This window comes from Pelobates fuscus, chromosome 12, assembly GCF_036172605.1.
Source record: "Pelobates fuscus isolate aPelFus1 chromosome 12, aPelFus1.pri, whole genome shotgun sequence".
NCBI lineage: Eukaryota > Metazoa > Chordata > Amphibia > Anura > Pelobatidae > Pelobates > Pelobates fuscus.
Window position 1 is genome coordinate 132915375 of NC_086328.1, and position 18370 is coordinate 132933744.

Below are 18370 nucleotides of genomic sequence, written 5' to 3' on the forward strand. Positions count from 1 at the left end.
TTCTTTTAATGTTGGTAACATGTCGTTGGGGATATGTATTGGTAGAGCCTCGGTTTTGCTGAGGTTCAGTTTGTATCCTGATATTGCTGCATATTCGTCTAGGAGGGTGAGTAGTGGTGGCAGGGAAGTGTCTGGGTTCGTCAGTGTGAGCAGTAGGTCGTCTGCGTAAGCCGCTATTTTATATTCTGTTGTGCGTACGGTGATGCCGCTTATGGTCGTTGTCTGTCTGATTTTTTGGAGGAGGGGTTCCAGGGATAGGGCGAAGAGGAGGGGGGACAGAGGGCAGCCCTGTCTTGTGCCGTTGTGGATCGTGAAGGAGGGGGGTTGGGCATTGTGGATTAGGAGGTTCGCTGTAGGGTGGGAGTATATGCCTTTTATGGTGTCTAAAAAGGATTCAGGGAAACCCATCCGTTGGAGGGTCGCGAATAAGTAGGGCCAGAGGATTCGGTCGAACGCCTTTTCGGCGTCCAGGGAGAGGAGGAGTGTGGGTTGGCGTCGGTGGTTGGCCGTCCAGATCAGGTCGTATATCCTTCTGGTGTTGTCGCATGCCTGTCGGTGTGGGATAAATCCGACCTGGTCTGGGTGGATCAGCTTGGGGAGGAAGGGGTGGAGTCGGTTTGCCAAGATTTTTGTGAATAGCTTTATATCTGTGTTTAATAGGGATATCGGTCGGAAGTGGCCTGGGTCTTGGAGGTCCTTGTGGGGTTTACGGAGTAGGCATATATTGGCTCTGAGCATGTCCGGGGGTGGGGTTTCCCCTCCCTGTAGGGATGTGAATATGTCTAGGAGATGTGGTAGAAGGTTCGTCGAGAAGGTCTTGTAATACAGTCCTGAGAATCCGTCAGGTCCTGGGCATTTGTTGGGTTTTAGAGTTTTCATAGCTAGTGCGATCTCCTCTATTGTTATGGGTGCGTCTATGGCCTGTTGTCCCGCGTCCGTGAGGGTGGGCATGGGGATTCGGTCTAGGAAGGTCTTTATCGTGGCCTGAATGTGGTTTGGGTTTTGTCGTGCTTCTGGGTTGTGGTCATAAAGGGAGGAGTAGTACTTTTGAAAGGTTGCATGTGGTGCCTTCAGGGGTTCGGATTTGGGTTATGTGTTTGGTGCGGGTCCGTTTACGGAGCCTGTGTGCCAGGAGTGTGTCGGCTTTGTTCGACTTCTCGTAGAACATCTGTCTGGTCCATTGGAGGGCCTTTTTTGAGTCTTGTGCCATGAATTTTTGTATTTCCTGTCTCTGTGTTTGCAGTTGTGCCGTGAGGGTGGGGGTTGGATTTGTTTTGTGTTGGGGTTCTAGTGCTCTGAGTGCGGTTAGATGCGTTTCCAGCTGCTGTAGCTGTTGTTTCTTATGTGCCGTGGCCACTGCTATCAACTTGCCCCTTATGACCGTCTTGTGGGCGGCCCACAGGGTACATGCGGATGGGACTGAGCCTTTATTAGTAGTGAAGTACTCAGTGATCTCTGTTCGGATCTTCTCCCGGATTGATTTATCATGAAGGTGTATGGGGTTGAGTCTCCAGGACCATGTCTTTGCTGTTTGTGGGATAGTGATTGTGAGGGAGGTTTCTGCGTGGTCCGACCAGGTGATCGGGCCTATGGCTGCGTTTGTGACTTGGGGGAGTAGGGAAGGGGATATGAGGAACATGTCTATGCGGGAATAAGAGGAGTGTGGGTTAGAATAAAAGGTGTAGTCCGCAGTGGAAGGGTGGAGTATTCTCCATGCGTCGACCAGTTGGGTGCGGGAGACGAATGCCTGTAGTAATTTGTCGTTCCGAGTGGGGGGTTGGGGTCGTGTGTGTGGTGTTTGAGGTCTCCGTCTGTCAATCGCTGGTGATAGGGTGGCGTTGTAGTCCCCGCCTGTTATCAGGTGGTGTGCGGAGAATAGGCGGAGGTGCGCCTGGAAGGAGTTCCAGAATTGGGTGTTGGGGTCGTTAGGGGCATAGATGGAGGAGATGGCGTATCTGTGTGTTCCTACCTGGCCCAAGATCGTCACATATCTGCCTTGAGGGTCTGGGATTGATCGTGTAATGGTTAGAGGGCATGTTTTCCTAACCATGATTGCCACACCATTAATCTTCCCTTTGGGGGAGTTTGCCATGTAGCAGTCCTTGTAGTGTCTACTCATGAGCGGGAATGCCCGTGTGTGTTCGTAATGGGTTTCCTGGAGTAGGATGACATCCACTGAGGTGCGGTTGGACCACCGGAGAAGGCGGTGTCGTTTGGCCGGGTTGTTTAGACCTTTACAATTAATGGAAATGCATGTGAGTTGTGCAGGGCCGGTGTTTCCCCGGCTTTCTGTTCCTGTGGGGGGTGGTCTCTGGGGTTGTGGTGGCATTGTGGTGTGCCCAGGGGGGTTGAGTGTGGGTGGGAGGGGAAGGGGAAGGGGGGGGAGAGGGGTGGGAGGAGTGGTGGTTGGGTGTAGTGTGAGTAAACCTGGTCTTACTTTGGTGTTGCCAGGTCGTCCTGGGGGTCGGAGTGGTCAGTCCTTTTCTCGCTGGTCTAACGAGGAAGTGTGGTGAACAGGGAAGAGGGAAGGAAGAGGTGGTTCGTCCGTGTCCACGTCTCCCTTCTCTCCCAGCATCGGCGTACTTGAATACGCACTAAATCAGTATCTGCGGGTAGAGAACATTTGTTAGATAAGTAGAGTGTCAATGTGTTCATGCGGGTTGTGGTGGGGTGGGTATATAGATGGTTATACATAGATGGTTATACATAGATAGTTATACATAGCTAGATAGATATATATATAGCAGATGTGCTAGATAGAGTTGCATGTCAGGAAGCAATGATCTTCAAAGAAGAGAGAGGGTTGATCTGCATTATTAACAACAATAATATCAACATCAAAAACTTTAACACCATTAATAACATTAATAACATTTTGCCTAACGCTGTTGTCCTTTGTCGCCCTGACTCCGGTGCGATAGGGGTCGTGTCATGGTCTAAGGTGGAGGGCGACTGCGTCGGTCTGGACTAGTTGGTCGGGGGCCCACACCTGGTGAGGCGTGCCGAGACAGGTAACGTTTTGGGGGGGTGTGAGGGAGTGAGAGGCTGTGGCGGTAGTACAGGAGCTTGTCTCCCAAACCTTAGGTGTTGGTTGTTGTAGTCTAGTGTCTGCACTTGGGTTCGTCTCCTTGGCCCGCCTCCCGTCTGGGGGTACCGTCCGGTTCGGTTGTGTGGCGCGGCCCAGCGTGTGTTTTTGGGCCGGTAATATGTTGTTGCCCGGTCCACGAGGGCTGCAACTGGGGGCGGCTGGGCTGTCAGGGTTCGGGATCACCTGGTTATGAGTGCCCGGTATGTTGTGGATGGTGTGGCCCTTCTATGTGGGTCGATCAGGGGCAGGGGCCCCTCGTCAGTGGAACTGCTAAGTTTTTATGTCGCCCGCTATTCTCCCAGATCCCTATAGGTTCCCCCCGTGTGTCGTCGAGCGGTAGGGGTTTAGGCTGTTACCGGGATATGCCATGATGTGTAGTGGGCTGCCGGTAAGTCAGAGTGGGTGTCCAGGGGGGGGCTAAGCTATGGCCTGCTGGTGTCAGCGTGTGAGGTCCCTCCATTTTGTCCTGACTCGACTCATGTCGTGGGTAGGCGACTAGGCATGGTGTGGGGCTGGGTGTTCCGGGGAGTCCATGTCTCTGGACTTGTCGTGTTATGGTAACCCCTTAATTTGGCAAATAACAACATTATACAGCATATTTGTGTCCCATACCCCACACATTAGAAGAGAAAAGAAAAGGGAGAAAGTTAGGGCACATTATATCTGTGAGGTCGGTAGTTTAGTTTGTTCAAGAGATGGCATTGGTTTTCCTTCAGTCCCCAGTCGCCATCGCCAGTGCCCACAGGCCGCAGGGTTTTTTTGGAGTGTCTCGGTGGCCGTGCTATAGGCAGGATGGATGCCAAGTACCCGTCAGGGTGTGTGTGCCTAGCGGGCTAAGTCTCTCTGCGTTGGGGTGACCGGCTGGTTGCTCGAACGTGTGGGCCTCTTTGCGATGTCCCCTCCTTACATGGGGGGTAAGTATTTAGCAGTTTCTAGGCTCGGGATAGGCGTAGTGGGCAGGCAGGGCCCTGGGAAGTGGGAAGATGTGTCTATAGGCCGTGGCCGGGACAGTTGCCCCTGGAGGGGCCCCCCATCCGGGTAAGCGGGGCAATGGGTGGTGTGGGAGAGCTTGAGTTTACTTGCCCTGTTTTGGAGTGTCAGGATGAGCCGTCTCGGGGTCTCAGGGTGCGGGCCCAGTCCCAGTGTCTAGTCTCTGTCTTCGGTTTGTGAGGGCGTTCTTTTGCGCGATGTGCGGCGTGGAGACCTGGCATATCTCTCTCTCTGGGGCCGGGTTCTGCCGCCTGCGTTCCGGCCCGTCATCGGTGGTGGTGGTAGTAGAGTGATGCCCAGTGATTCAGCAAATGGGGTCATCTCTGCCGGGTTCGTCAGGTTTGGTTTTCTTTGCGCACTATTAGTTTAAACGGGTGCCCCCACATGTATCGAATGCCGTGGTGGTTTAGGGTGAGGGTCAGCTGTCGGAGGTCCCTCTGTTTCTTCAGGGTGGATGGGGCAAGATCTTGGTAGAGTGCCAGTCGGGTCCCCTGGTATTGTGGCGGGGTGGTTCTGGCAAGGTTGAGGATTCTTTCTTTAATCGCGAAGAAGTGTAGTCTGATGATGACATCTCTGGGGGTGTCTGGGTTCATGGCAGGCGGCCGGAGTGCCCTGTGTGCCCGGTCGATGAGGAGGTCTTGCGCTGAGGCGTTGGGCAGAATAGTTGTGAACAGGTCAGTGAGTGTGGTGTGGAGACTCTCAGCTGTGACCGATTCGGGTAGGCCCCGGATCCGGATATTGTTCCTTCTGGATCTATTATTTAAGTCTTCCAGACTTTCCTCCATGGCTTCGATTTTTGCGTGGAGGTATGTGATATCCTGGGAGTGTGCCTGGGTGGAGGCTGTGAGCTCTTAAATGCATGTCTCCGTGTGGGTGGACCTGCTCGTCAAGGCCTCGATGTCTTCTTTCAGGCCTGAGAGCCGTTTATCCAGCTCCGTCGCCATGTGAGTTTTTATGTCCATCGTGGCTTCTTGTAGCATGCTTTTCATATCGTGCAGTGTCAGAGGGGCATCAGATGTGGTTGTGCATTCGCTACCTTCGGAATCTGTGCCATGTTCTTCCGTCTGTTGGCGGCAAGATGGCCGCCGTTGTTCTTGTTGCGGGCGGAATATTGTGGCGACCGAAGGCGTCTGATCCTTCTTTTGTTTGCCACCCCCCATCTCACCGGGTTGTTGCTGAGCGAGCGGGGTAAGCGGTGAGGGTTCTCTGAAGGGGATTTGCGGGTCGTGCGTGCGGATGTCGGTGGATTGAAAATGCTGGGAAGAGGGAGCTACAGGATTATGCTGCCATATTCCTGAACGGTCAGGCTCCGCCCCCCACTTGAATTTTTAAGGATAGATCCTGTGAAAGATTTTACAATAATTCTATGCAAATCTCTTACAAACTATTCTAACTGGTTACTCCCTTAAAATAACTTCAATAAAAATAGGATTGGTCATGGAAGGGACACACGGAGGAGCTGAGTTAGGTGCTGAATAAGACACACAGAGGGGCTGAGGTAGGAGAATAACATACATGGAGGGGTTGAGGTAGGAGAATAACATACATGGAGGGGTTGAGGGAGGAGAATGAGACACATGGAGGAGCTGGGGTAGGATAATGAGAAACATGGAGAGGCACTGGGGGATGAGACACTTGGGGGGTAATATTTGCACTGGGGCCCGGTGGTTTCTAGTTACACCTCTGGCGAGAGGGTCTCCTTAGTGGAGGTCTGCTCATAGAGAAGCTTTGGGAGATGATGCACAAGGGCAGTATTTAAATCTCCTTTACTTCTGACTTGAGCAAGAACTAAATAGTTTTAGTGAGGAGTTTATTAGGTGCTATTTTCAAAATCAAGCACAAGTTCTCTAAGTGTTTAGAGCATGGGTAGCCAATAATTTTTTCCTGTGGAACCCTTTGACATAGTGTATCAACATCGTGGAACCCTCCCCCCCAAAAAAAATATAATTTGCACTGTTGCATAAACCTTTAAATTAGCAGAGCATAATATCTTTTTTTTTTTTTTTTTTTTTTGCAAATGTAGTTTTTTAGTGTGTATTAGTCTGTATATTTACTATATACACACACTAATTTCTACAGATAGTAAACAGATTGCAGTAGTTAGGAGCAGATGTACTTTTATATGTAGAGTTGGTGTGTGTATGTAATTTTATCATTTTAATAAAGGGATGTGTTTGCATGGAATGTTAGCATTTGCGTGCAGAGGTGTATTTGGATGTAGTGTTGTGTTTAAATGTGCATGTACTATTGTGTGTAGTAATGGTGTTTGAGTGTTTGTATATAATTTTGGAGTTAGAGTTCAGTGGTGTCTTTATATGTCATGTTTGTGTTTGCAGGAGTGTGTGTTGTGTTGGTGATTGATTGCTAGGAAACATACATACGTACACATTAACAAACAGAAACATACCGACACATACACAGTCATATACACACAAACACAGACACACACACTGACAAAGATACACACACCTTGCCACACAGATACACAAACCGGCACATACAAACACAGATACACACCGGCACATATACACAGACATACACAACTTGACACACAGATACACACTAGCACACAGATACACACACTGACAGATACACACACAGGCACACAGATACACACACTGGTACAAAGATGTCCACACTGACACACAGATACACACCTTGACACAGAGTGTGTATCTGTGTGTGTGTGTTTGTGTGTGTGTATCTGTGTGTCAAGGTGTGTGTATCTGTGTGTCAGTGTGTGTATCTATGTGTCAGTGTGTATCTGTGTGTGTACACTGACACACACACACTGGATACACAGTAGCACATACACACAAAGACACAGATACACAAACTAGCACATACACACACAGATTCACACACATTGGCAGATACACACACTGACACAGGTACACACACATAGACACATACACACAAACATATATTTACATTTGCTGTAAACTTCCCTTTTTTCTGCAGGTCTTCAGTGCTGCTGGCTGAGGTAACGGGCAAATCGCCACGGAAACCCAATTTTGTTCTCGCTTAACCCTAGGATTCCACGGAACACCAACTGGTAAACGCTGCTCTAGGAGATTCCTTTAAAATGGAGCTTACCATTCTTAATTGTAACCAAGCAGCTCTCCTATTGTTTAAAAATAGCAAAGGATGTCCTGTTCATACAAACAGAGGAGGACAGCCTATATCTCCTCATCTCACTCGATCTCCTTTATGTAAGAGCATAAAATTAGATTTGCACTGCTCCTCAGTCACTGGGCACCTTCAGCTTAGGTTCCTCCACCAGCACAATTTAAGCATATTGTAAAGTGTTAAAAATCAGCCGCCAGAGTAGACACAGAAGAAGGCATACCAGTGGGAGATGTCCCAGTATCCAAGAGCATAAAAACAGAGCATTAAAGGTACCATGCATCTATGTACCAGTGGACCATCGCTTACTATAAATAAGAAATGTATATTAAACACTAATGGCTTTACCTGCTAACGGGAGACCCATAATAATTCTCCAATCAAACACGGCAAAATAATTAAGAAGGTTGACATTTATTGTTTATGGCAGAATAGATGAAGCGAGTAAGGCCCACGAAGCCGTCCTATCACACAGTTTTGGTTGTATCTAATGTACCGTAAGCTCTTTTTTTTTTTCGATTCTATTAGCTGAAAGACATAATGAATTTTAACACTGATTGTTTATTTTTGGTTCAACATAGTTAACACATTTATTGCTCTGTATTAACTGCTGTGCTACATCAAACTATGGAAAAATGAGTACTGGCTTGTTATAATTAAAATATTAATGGAAATGAATGTAGAATTATTGGGAATTTGTGCCAATGTTGACTTAACAGACAATCGGATCACAAAATTCCTGAGCAGTGGCTTTATCCTACTCAGACAAAAACGAAACCCCTTCTTGTCTACCGGAGAATAGAATGAAATCAAAACTCTGGGCATGAAAAGCTCGGATAAAATGTGCGCATTCCACCAGCATGCCATATAATTAACAATTCAAACTTGGTATGCGAGTTTCCAGCAGACAAAGCCCATGCAATGTTAGTTAGGGTTCAACTTCAAAGTCACAACAAGAGCTAAATGTCGTTAAAAAGCATTTTTATTTTTTTTTAATAATTTCAAAGTATCCTTTCCATATATGATTTGTATTTCAATCACATGCATTAAATTATACTATATACTCGTTACATTGGATGCAAAGTGCCATAAGGTTCAGTAACTCCACTGTTTCATCTTAGAGAAAAGGAAATTCAATGGAATGCATACTTAAATATGGATCCCCAAATTCATTACAAGATACAATCTCACCAGAAATATGATCACCTTCTTTTGATCTATACAGTATCCTCTTTGTCATAAACCTTGTCCAGCAGGAGTTTATGGGGTAAGAGGTTAATCTGCCAGGAGTACTTCCACTCATCATATTGGATAAGAAGACAGTCTTTGTAATCTGATAGCAGTGATATTGTAACTGCTATTAGTTTACACACATTTCTATATTTAGTGAATCGGGCTGTATGTAGCAGTAGGCAAGGCCGTAGACATAACAGAGCTGTGTGTAATCGTGCAAAGTTGTTATGCTGCTAAGACTGACCCTTTCATTCTAAAAGTCATGGTAAAAAAAAAATAGCAAACAAAACACACCACATAGATGTACCATTTTTAAGGATGCTTCACTGACATTCCAGGAATGGCAATTGGATTCAGTGCTAACAGTGGAAGTTTTGGCAGAAGAGCCCAAAATATGACAATGCCATCTATAATTTGAAACGGCCATGCATAATTTTTATATTAAACTTAATTCCATGACTCTGAGTAACAATTATGTTTGCATTTAATTCAATTATTACGTGTCTTTAAAAATTTCACTCTTGGAGATTGACCTTCACATTAGCTGAGTTGGACTTTGGCAACTTTTGAAGTCATAAAGAAGCGCATTTAGAACAGGGGTTCGTAAAAAAACAAAACAGTTTTTATTGAAGTCCATTATGAATATGAAGCATACCAAAATAAATCATTAATATTAATTGGGATTCCTTGGAATTGCATTGTGACCAAATAATAAACGCTCATTGTGTGCATTAAAAACACTATGTTTGCTGATCTCTTGTAGGGCTATGATCAGGTTTTTGGTATAGAAATCAGGCAGAGCATTATAACCAGGGCCACCCCGTGGCCAGGATCTTGCTGCTGTAATATGGGCGGTCATGGTCATCAGGCTTGGAGTAACCTCTCCAAGATCCATGTTACGGCACAAAGTTAGCAAAGGTAATAATACATAGATACATAGATACGAAGGAACAATTAAAATTTTCGTTCAAATAACATGTGAATATAGTCTTCCATCTAAAGAGTTGTTTACATTTTTTAAGACTTAAAAGCTATATGACTAACAATCTAATTACATCAAAATCTAATCCGAACAATCTGATTGATTCATTATTTTCCTCAAAAAAAATAAGACCACTTTCTAAAGCTTTAATATTGAGCAAAGCAAGTGTCAAAGATATAATTCCAACAGCTATATCTGTTTGGAAAAAAGATTTAAATATTGATATAAATCTGAAACAATGGGGTTCTTCAATGACGGATGTTATGAAGACTATACATCCGTTAAATTTGTTGAAACACACTTCAACGTCCTAAATAGATGGTACTTAGTACCGGATAAATTAAATAAAATATATCCCTCAATAAATCCTGTATGTTGGAGATGTGGATTTGCAAGAGGTAATTTTGGACATATATGCTGGGACTGTCATAAATTGAGAAATCTTTGGTTGGAAACACAAAAGTTCATATCTGTAGATCTAAAACTCGAGTTGAAAATTTCCCCAGAGGTTGTTTTGTTACATCTAAATTGGCCACCTATGTCGTATGAATCAAAATTAATTCTTATACACCAACAAAATAGTTGTTGCGAGATGGTAGAAAAAAGATCTAGACGTCCCCTGGAAGAAAGTAAAAAATCAACTCGAGTTTCAGATAAAAATGGAGTTGATGTTGAGTAAACAAAAATTAAGCAAAAAAGTATCTGTCTGGTCGAAATGCTCGGAATTAATTAATAGAGGAAATATGAGATAAGTAAATATTGAAGTAATATTAGCTAGATTGTGTATATCTTGGACATTGGTAATTTTTAAATCATATTTAGAGCTCCTCCTACCCTACTAAGGAAAACTTTCTAAATGTCCAATTATGTTGCAATGTTGTGTATTGTATTATATTGTAAATTTGTATAGTGTTTGTATTATTAGCAACGTAATATATTATATTATATTTTTTGTAAATGTCTTTAGCTTCCATGTAAAAAAAAATAATAATAATTATATGAATTAATATTGACTATATTATATTTATAGAAGTATAAATTATTATTGGAAGTATTGTTATTTGCAAAATGTCTAAATAAATAAAAAATAAAATAAAAAAAATACATAGATACGTATAAAACTGTTGATCAGAATGAGTTGCTATACAATGCTACTTGTACCAAACTGATGGTTTTTCAAATCCAAGAACATGCTTTAAGATTCTTTGGATTCTGGAGACTGATTTTCATCAACAAAGTTGCAATTTGTTATTTGGTCAATATTTTAAAAAAAAAATATATATATATATATATATATATATATATATATATATAAAACAGCTCTGATAATGATTTACAACTTTATGTATAGCTTGGTTTAATTAAACTAGTTACAGGTTCACTAAATCAACTTTCACTCCTTACACTTGGTTCTTCTGCATAAATCTATCATTGCTATAGGCTGGTGAGATAACTCAGTGGGCTAATGCACCACCAATATTCATCCTTCCGAGGTAGATAAAGTGAGTGCCATGAAAGGGCAACAACTATCTTTATTTATGTACTGATTGGTCCATGACACTCCTACAACGTCAACAAAAATGTGGGATTAGGGTTGCAGTAATGGCGAAGGCGCAGCTTCCTGATCCACGAACGCAGGGCCCAGGAATGTACCGGGACACATATGCACTCTCTATGCTGACTACCAGGTGCAAACAACAGAGCTTATAACAATGATTGACAGCGAGCTGCAGAATAAAGAGGTGTAGATTTCTACGTTTCATTATTTTTTTTCCCACCTAAGAAATTCTTATTTCTTAAAAATAGTTCATCGGTAAACAAATTAGTGGGTGTAGGAGATAATATAAAAAATCATGGCATGTGTAAACTGTTAAAAGTCTGACTTGATTATTGTGCTTCAAATACTTCCGAATGCTTAGATGAGCTACTTTAATTACATTTGGCTGATACATCTCATTTTATAAAACATTGGTAAGGGCTTATTTAACTAAATCTTATAACGTAACTGGAGTGTTTCAAATCTATTAGTGTGTTAATATCTAATAATAATATTATTTTCTATTCTTGCAATTCATTGTACTTTAATTTTATAGATCATTGTAAATGACAATTTTGGTAAGAAATTGTACTTGTGATATATTTATGTATTTAATCTTTAAAAGGGAATTGTTTAAATAATAAAATATAAAATATTAGTAACAATGGTACTAGTTAAATTGCAGATGTATAATGAGAATAGTTGTTTGTCTCATTTAAAATGTCATGGATGTAAAACCGTGTTCAGTGAATCATATTACCATGGCAATATTTGTTTGTCCCCATGGCAATGGGAAGTGCTGGGCACGCTGCATACGTCCACAATAGAACATTTTGCACATATAGATTTGCAATATATATATTATATTAATATAGACAGAGTATATATGGCCAATAAGTGACATTACACTTATTAGGGCATTGTGATGCTATGCAAGTAGTGTTTTTTTAATAACTAGTCAATCCTGATAGATTCCGTGTTTATTAATATTTTTATATATGAATTTGTATCATTTGACAGGCTGTGTTGGCAAGTTTCACAACACTCGAAGATTCAGATTGCAAGGAATAAATAGAAATATAATGCCCAGTGCACATGAGGGGTAAGAAACCTGGCACTGTGGTACTGTGCTTTAGGCATGTTAATAGGAAAGCCAAACTTTCTAAAATTAGTTTGTTAATATTAACTCTTTAACTCTCTCTCTAACAGGCAGCTTGTGTTTTTGTTGCAGAACAAAACATAGGATTTATTGCTAGCAATTTTTCTGTACAGATTGATGTTCAAATATTCTTAAAAATGTAAATTGTATAAATTTACAAATTTGTTATGTTTTATTTATTTCTTAATCATGTACAGCAATATTGGGGGAATGCAGAGATTCAGATGCCGAATGGTCTTTCAATATATCACAGCAAGCAATAGACACACATAACACACATACAGTAGGTGTGACAAAAATTATCAAACACCCCGCCTATTGGGATTTGTGAGAATCATAATGGTAATATAAATAATAAAACTTCCTAAACATGACAGTAGTAAGGGAAAAGAATGTTTGTATGGGAGCATAACGGCAACATACCTTGAGCACATAAATACCATCTACCTATAAAATACAGGAATGTTAAGTGTTTTCACAAACTGCATTGATCTCTGTATTGCTGTATTGAGTGACATCATGTCTGCCCCTCAATTCTCTGAAAGTTTTTTAACGTGAATTTTTATGAATTAATCTAATTGTGGGCTCGAGATATTTCAGTAGAAAACTATACTTCAATAAACTATAGTTTCATGTCAGGGTTTGTGAAATACACAAAGATCCAATAAAGGTTATGGAAACCCCAAGAGTTTGTCAGCCTCTTTGTCATCTGATTAGAAACAATGCAAAGTCTGTAAATCCTGGGAATTTTCATTAAATGCAAGAACTTCAAACATTCAACGATCTTCGTTCTCCACATATTCAACCACGCCACAAACCTTAACTATTCCCATACCATTTTAATTCCTCTTCAGCCTATCTCTCCTGGCCAATACCATGGTCTTTATTATACTCAACCATTTCCTTTCCAAACCATCGACAGATCTACAAAACCCATTCTCACACACACAGACCCCATCTTCCACCACTAGATGTCCCTCTTCTTCTAGATACACATTTAAACTCCCTCTCTAACATTCCATTACAGAAGACCCTTTCTTCCCTGTTCTCTACATTCAAGATTTTCTGCCCTCTCAATTAGATCCCAGTTTCCATTAGAAATAAACATTCCTCACTAACCCTTCTCCATTACAGAACCTCCTTCTCATGGAATAGTCGAGCTTGTTGGGTAAAGATTTTCCACCCCAGGATGAGTCTTTGACTTTGGCAAACCAGCTACGTTACCCATTGACCTCCAACAGTATTTCTGTGTATAAACCTCCCAACTGTCCCAGGGTTGTTTGGTCCATACTGCAATTTGGGTTAATGTCAGTCTCCATAATCAAACATGTGCTATGGGGGTTAGAAATGAATAACATTGTCCAATATTTAGACTTAGGGTCAGCAACGCAGATGCGGAAATACAAGAATAAGACTAGGACAGCACAAGTTGCCTCAATCTTACAATTTGGTTATTCCCCAGAATTCCGTACTGAGTGAATTAACCTCTTGTTTTATAAATTTCTCGTTCATTAAAAGACAGTACATACATCTAATGACACTATTGAAAATAGTGACTGACATTTCTAATCTCAATATACACCAAAATAAATGTGTCTAGAGTACACCATTTAACACAGTATAGACATCATTAAAAATTAGTGTAATCTTAGATAAAAGCAATGATTCCAGAATGGTCGATGACTTGTTAGAGACAGCAGTTATATAAACAGGTGAGTGAATACATAGCATTCTAAAAACAATCATAATAAATGGTGCGCAAAACAACAATGGAGGTAAATAGCAATGGAAGTACCAAAGTAAAAATGGCTGCTTTACTTGTGATATTTTGATGGTGACACGATAATAATGTTTTTGTGTATAATGAGCTGTTGTTATATTGAATGACAGGCTTGCAGCACTGGATACAGAGATTTACTCTCTGTATTCACTGTTGGGGTGAGTGTGGCACGGTTGAAGGAGAAAGTGTAGAAGGGCGAGGGGAGGTGACAGTGGGAGGGCAGTGTTGGGGCAGTGTTGGGGACAGGGCAGTGGGGGTGGGAGGGCAGTGTTGGAGCAGGGCAGTGTTGGGGCAGGGCAGTGGGGGTGGGAGGGCAGTGTTGGGGCAGTGGGGTGGGAGGGCAGTGTTGGGGACAGGGCAGTGTTGGGGACAGGCAGTGGGGGTGGGAGGGCAGTTTTGGGGCAGTGTGCATGGGAGGGCAGTGTTGGGAACAGGGCAGTGGGGGTGGGAGGGCCATGTTGGGTCAGTGGGGGTGGGTGGGCAGTGTTGGAGCAGGGCAGTGGGGAGGTGGGAGGGCAGTGTTGGGGCAGTGTGGTGGGGTGGGCAGTGTTAGGGCAGGGCAGTGAGGGGTGGGATGGTAGTGTTGGGGCAGGGCAGTGGGGTGGGAGGGCAGTGGGGGTGGGAGGGCAGTGTTGGGGCAGTGGGGGTGGGAGGGCAGTGTTGGGGACAGGGCAGTGGGGGTGGGAGGGCAGTGTTGGGGCAGGGCAGTAGGGGTGTCGGATGGCAGTGGGGGTGGGAGGGCAGTGTTGGGGCAGTAGGGGTGGGAGGGCAGTGTTGGGGACAAGGCAGTGGTGTGGGAGGGAATTGTTGGGGCAGTGGGCGTGGGAGGGCAGTGTTGGGGACAGGGCAGTGGGGGTGGGAGGGCAGTGCTGGGGCAGTGGGGTGGGAGGGCAGTGTGTGGAGGCTGTGACAAGCCTCCACACAATTAAATACCTTATGTTTGAAATATTCCCTGATGATCTGGTGGTTGCAGTCCCTGGTGGTCTGGTGGGATGACTGTTCCGTCTGCAGCTCCGCGAGAGCTGCAGACCTCGTTCTCGTGAGTGCCCGTCAGAGCGTTGCTGTGGTAACCCGTGGCAATGCTCTGTGAGCTCGCAAGAACCACATTACGTGATTTGCAGCTCTGCACTTGGTGGAGCTGCAGATCAGAGGCTGGCTCTCCCTGTGGGCAGACCATGCGGAGGGGCCACCCGGCGGCATATTGGGAAAGCCGCCGGGCCCCCTCTCACTGTCGGGTCCTCGGTCATGGACCAAAGATCCGACAGTTCAGTCTGCCCTAAGGCGATTTATGCGTCCGTGAGGCCCCAGCAAGCCTAAATCGCCTAAATAGAGAGCCGCCTCTGCCTCCAGGAAGACATGCCAATCCAATGCTTCTCATAGGGGATGTGCTTGCAATTCCTCCAGAGAATCATTGTATTCAATGATTCTGTATGATCGACAGACTGCACTGCGCATGCATGGTATGTTGCAGTATGAGAACCAGGAAGTAAGATTTCTGGCTCTCGTACCCAGAGGAATTGGAGGCGTGGCTTAAGGCCTCGTTTAAAAGCCTTCTAATTAGTGTAATATTGGGTTTTGAGGGTAGGACATAGAGGAGGCAGGACTGCAGACACTAAAACAACTTCAATAAAATGAAGTTGTTAAAATGCCTACGGTGTCCCTTTAAGGTTTACCATTATGGTAGTTAAAGGTTACATTGCATTTTTAGAAGCACGCGCACAGTCACCTGTAGTCACCGTATTGAAAAAAAAAAAATAAGCTGTAAGTTTGAGTGTAGGTTCTGCGAATACTGATATATTTTCATTCTAACAAATACAATCAGAATCAACTGCACTATAAATGTAAACTGTATTACAGGAGATCCCTGTGGGAACAGAGTCTTGTATTACCCAGGCAGCATTCATTCATAAAAGACAAATTAAATCACCATAACATTGTTACAAAAAAGTATTACATTTTATGTATCCAATTCCAATCAACAAGCACAGGGCAGTAAGACACACCAGCATTGTGATCCACAATTCCATGTCATATGTAGTCAAAGAAAGAATTAAAGGGACATTGTAGGCACCCAGACCACTTCGGCTAATTGAAAGGGTCTGGGTGTTGTGTCCCTTTTGAACCTAGTGCTGCAATGTAAAACATTGGAATTCCTGAGAAACTGCAATGTTTACACTGCAGCACTAAGTCCGCCCTCTGTGGCTACCAGACAGCCACTGGGGGCGCTTCCGGAATCATAACAGACTTTTGGTCCGTTATCTGACGCTGGACGTCCTCACGCTCTGCATGAGGACCTCCAGCGTCAGATTTTTTCCCCATAGAAAGGCATTGATTCAAAAAGCATGCGTAGCATTTGCTGCACATGCGCATTAGATCCCGCTCATCGCGAAATGGAGAAGTGGGCAGAGCATTTAACCAGCGCTGAGGGACATCGGCGTTGGGATAAGGTAAGTAAAACGAATATCTTTCTCAAGGTGCTTAAGGTGGAAAAATCATCATATTGGAAGTCTATACTGATATGACATAATAAGTATAGACTTAGAAGCTCAAAAAATAATTAATAATACCAGTTGGGGTCTTTAGCAAAATATTGTTATATCGAAAAATGTTTGTAATGTTACCTAAACATAAAACTAAATCAAGAATGTAAAAAAAAAAAAAAAAATTAATAACTTTTCCTAAAAGTGAGCACTAGCAATTTAGCTTGTTTAAAGTTTATCCGAAATGTAATACCTGTAAATTGAAACCAATTCAGTATTGGCAAGAGAGACGCACTTTAAAAAATAAAGCATTTCTAATTATACACCTACTTGACACCATGAAAATCTCCATCTGCAAATGCTTCAAATAATAGCCTCGATTTAATATCTGTGGATAAGCTTTTCAAATGATTTAATAATTTGAAAAAAAATTATATATATTGTTATATATTACATATTTTTTGATATCTTAATGTTTCGAAAAAAAACTAAAATATTTTAAACGTTTATCCAACACCACTTAAACCACTTAAAAAAATGTATCCATCATTATTAAATCAAGGCCAATGTTAAGGATAGAGGAAGTATTTTTTTTTCTTCTTTTAATGGCAAGGACAATAGTTATGTGGATTTCACAAACAAGGGGTTCTTTTGGTCGATACATTAAGTATTTTCAATAACTCATTAGCAGGGCCGGCGCGTCCATAAGGCGGCACAGGCGGCCTTAGGGCACACTGGCCCGGGGGTGCAAATGTCCGGGTGACCAGCAGGAGGGAAACGCACAGCCCCCTCTCCTGCTGGTCACTTCTTGTAGCGTGGCCGAGCGCCAAGCTGCAGTGCCGCGGACTGTGTGGAGGGGGCGGGGATTTGAACACGTCATATCCCTGCTCCCTCTGTAGCACACAGCGTGGCTGGCGCCCAGCAGGGGTGGAGCTACCGCCGGCCACCTCACGTCAGCCTGGGAGGAAGTCCTCCCAAGAAGAGAGTAGAGAGGAGGCAGAGAGGAGGGGGGCTGGGCAGGACCAGCTCCTCCAACTCCCAACTACCTTAGGCAGCACTCTGGATCCCAGGTAAGCCACCCTCCTGAACCTGTCTCTGTGTGTGTGTGTCTGTCTGTCTGTCAGTGTGTGTGTATGTCTGTCTGTCAGTGTGTGTGTGTGTGTGTCTGTCAGTGTGTGTCTGTCTGTCAGTGTGTGTATGTCTGTCAGTGTGTGTGTGTCTCAGTGTGTGTGTGTGTGTGTGTGTGTCTGTCTGTCTGTCTGTGTGTGTGTCTGTCAGTGTGTGTGTGTGTCTGTCAGTGTGTGTGTGTCTGTCAGTGTGTGTGTGTGTGTGTGTGTATGTCTGTCTGTCAGTGTGTGTGTGTGTATGTCTCTGTCAGTGTGTGTGTGTGTATGTCTGTCTGTCAGTGTGTGTGTGTGTATGTCTCTATCAGTGTGTGTGTATATGTCTGTCTGTCAGTCGGTGTGTGTGTATGTCTGTCTGTCAGTCTCTGTGTGTGTGTGTATGTCTGTCAGCGTGTGTGTGTGTATGTCTGTCAGTGTGTGTGTGTGTATGTCAGTGTGTGTGTATGTCTGTCAGTGTGTGTGTGTGTGTGTATATATGTCTGTCTGTCAGTGTGTGTGTGTATGAATGTCAGTGTGTGTGTGTGTGTGTGTTTGTGTATATCTGTCTGTATCATTGTGTATGTATGTCTCTATATGCCTCTCTGTTTCTTTATGTCTGTGTCTGTATTTCTGTGTGTGCCTGTGTCTGTATGAATGTATGTCTGTGTTTGTACGACAATGTACCTGTATGTGTAGATTGTATGACTGTGTTTGTTTGATTGTGTGCCTGTATATCTTTGTGACTGTGTGCCTGAATAATTATGTCTGTGTGCTTGTATGGTTGTGTGTCTGTATGTTTGTGTATTTGTGCATGTATGTATTTTTGCCTGAATCTATGTCTATGTGGGAGAAAAAGAGAGATAGATAGGGGCTGGGGGGAAGAAAGAGACAG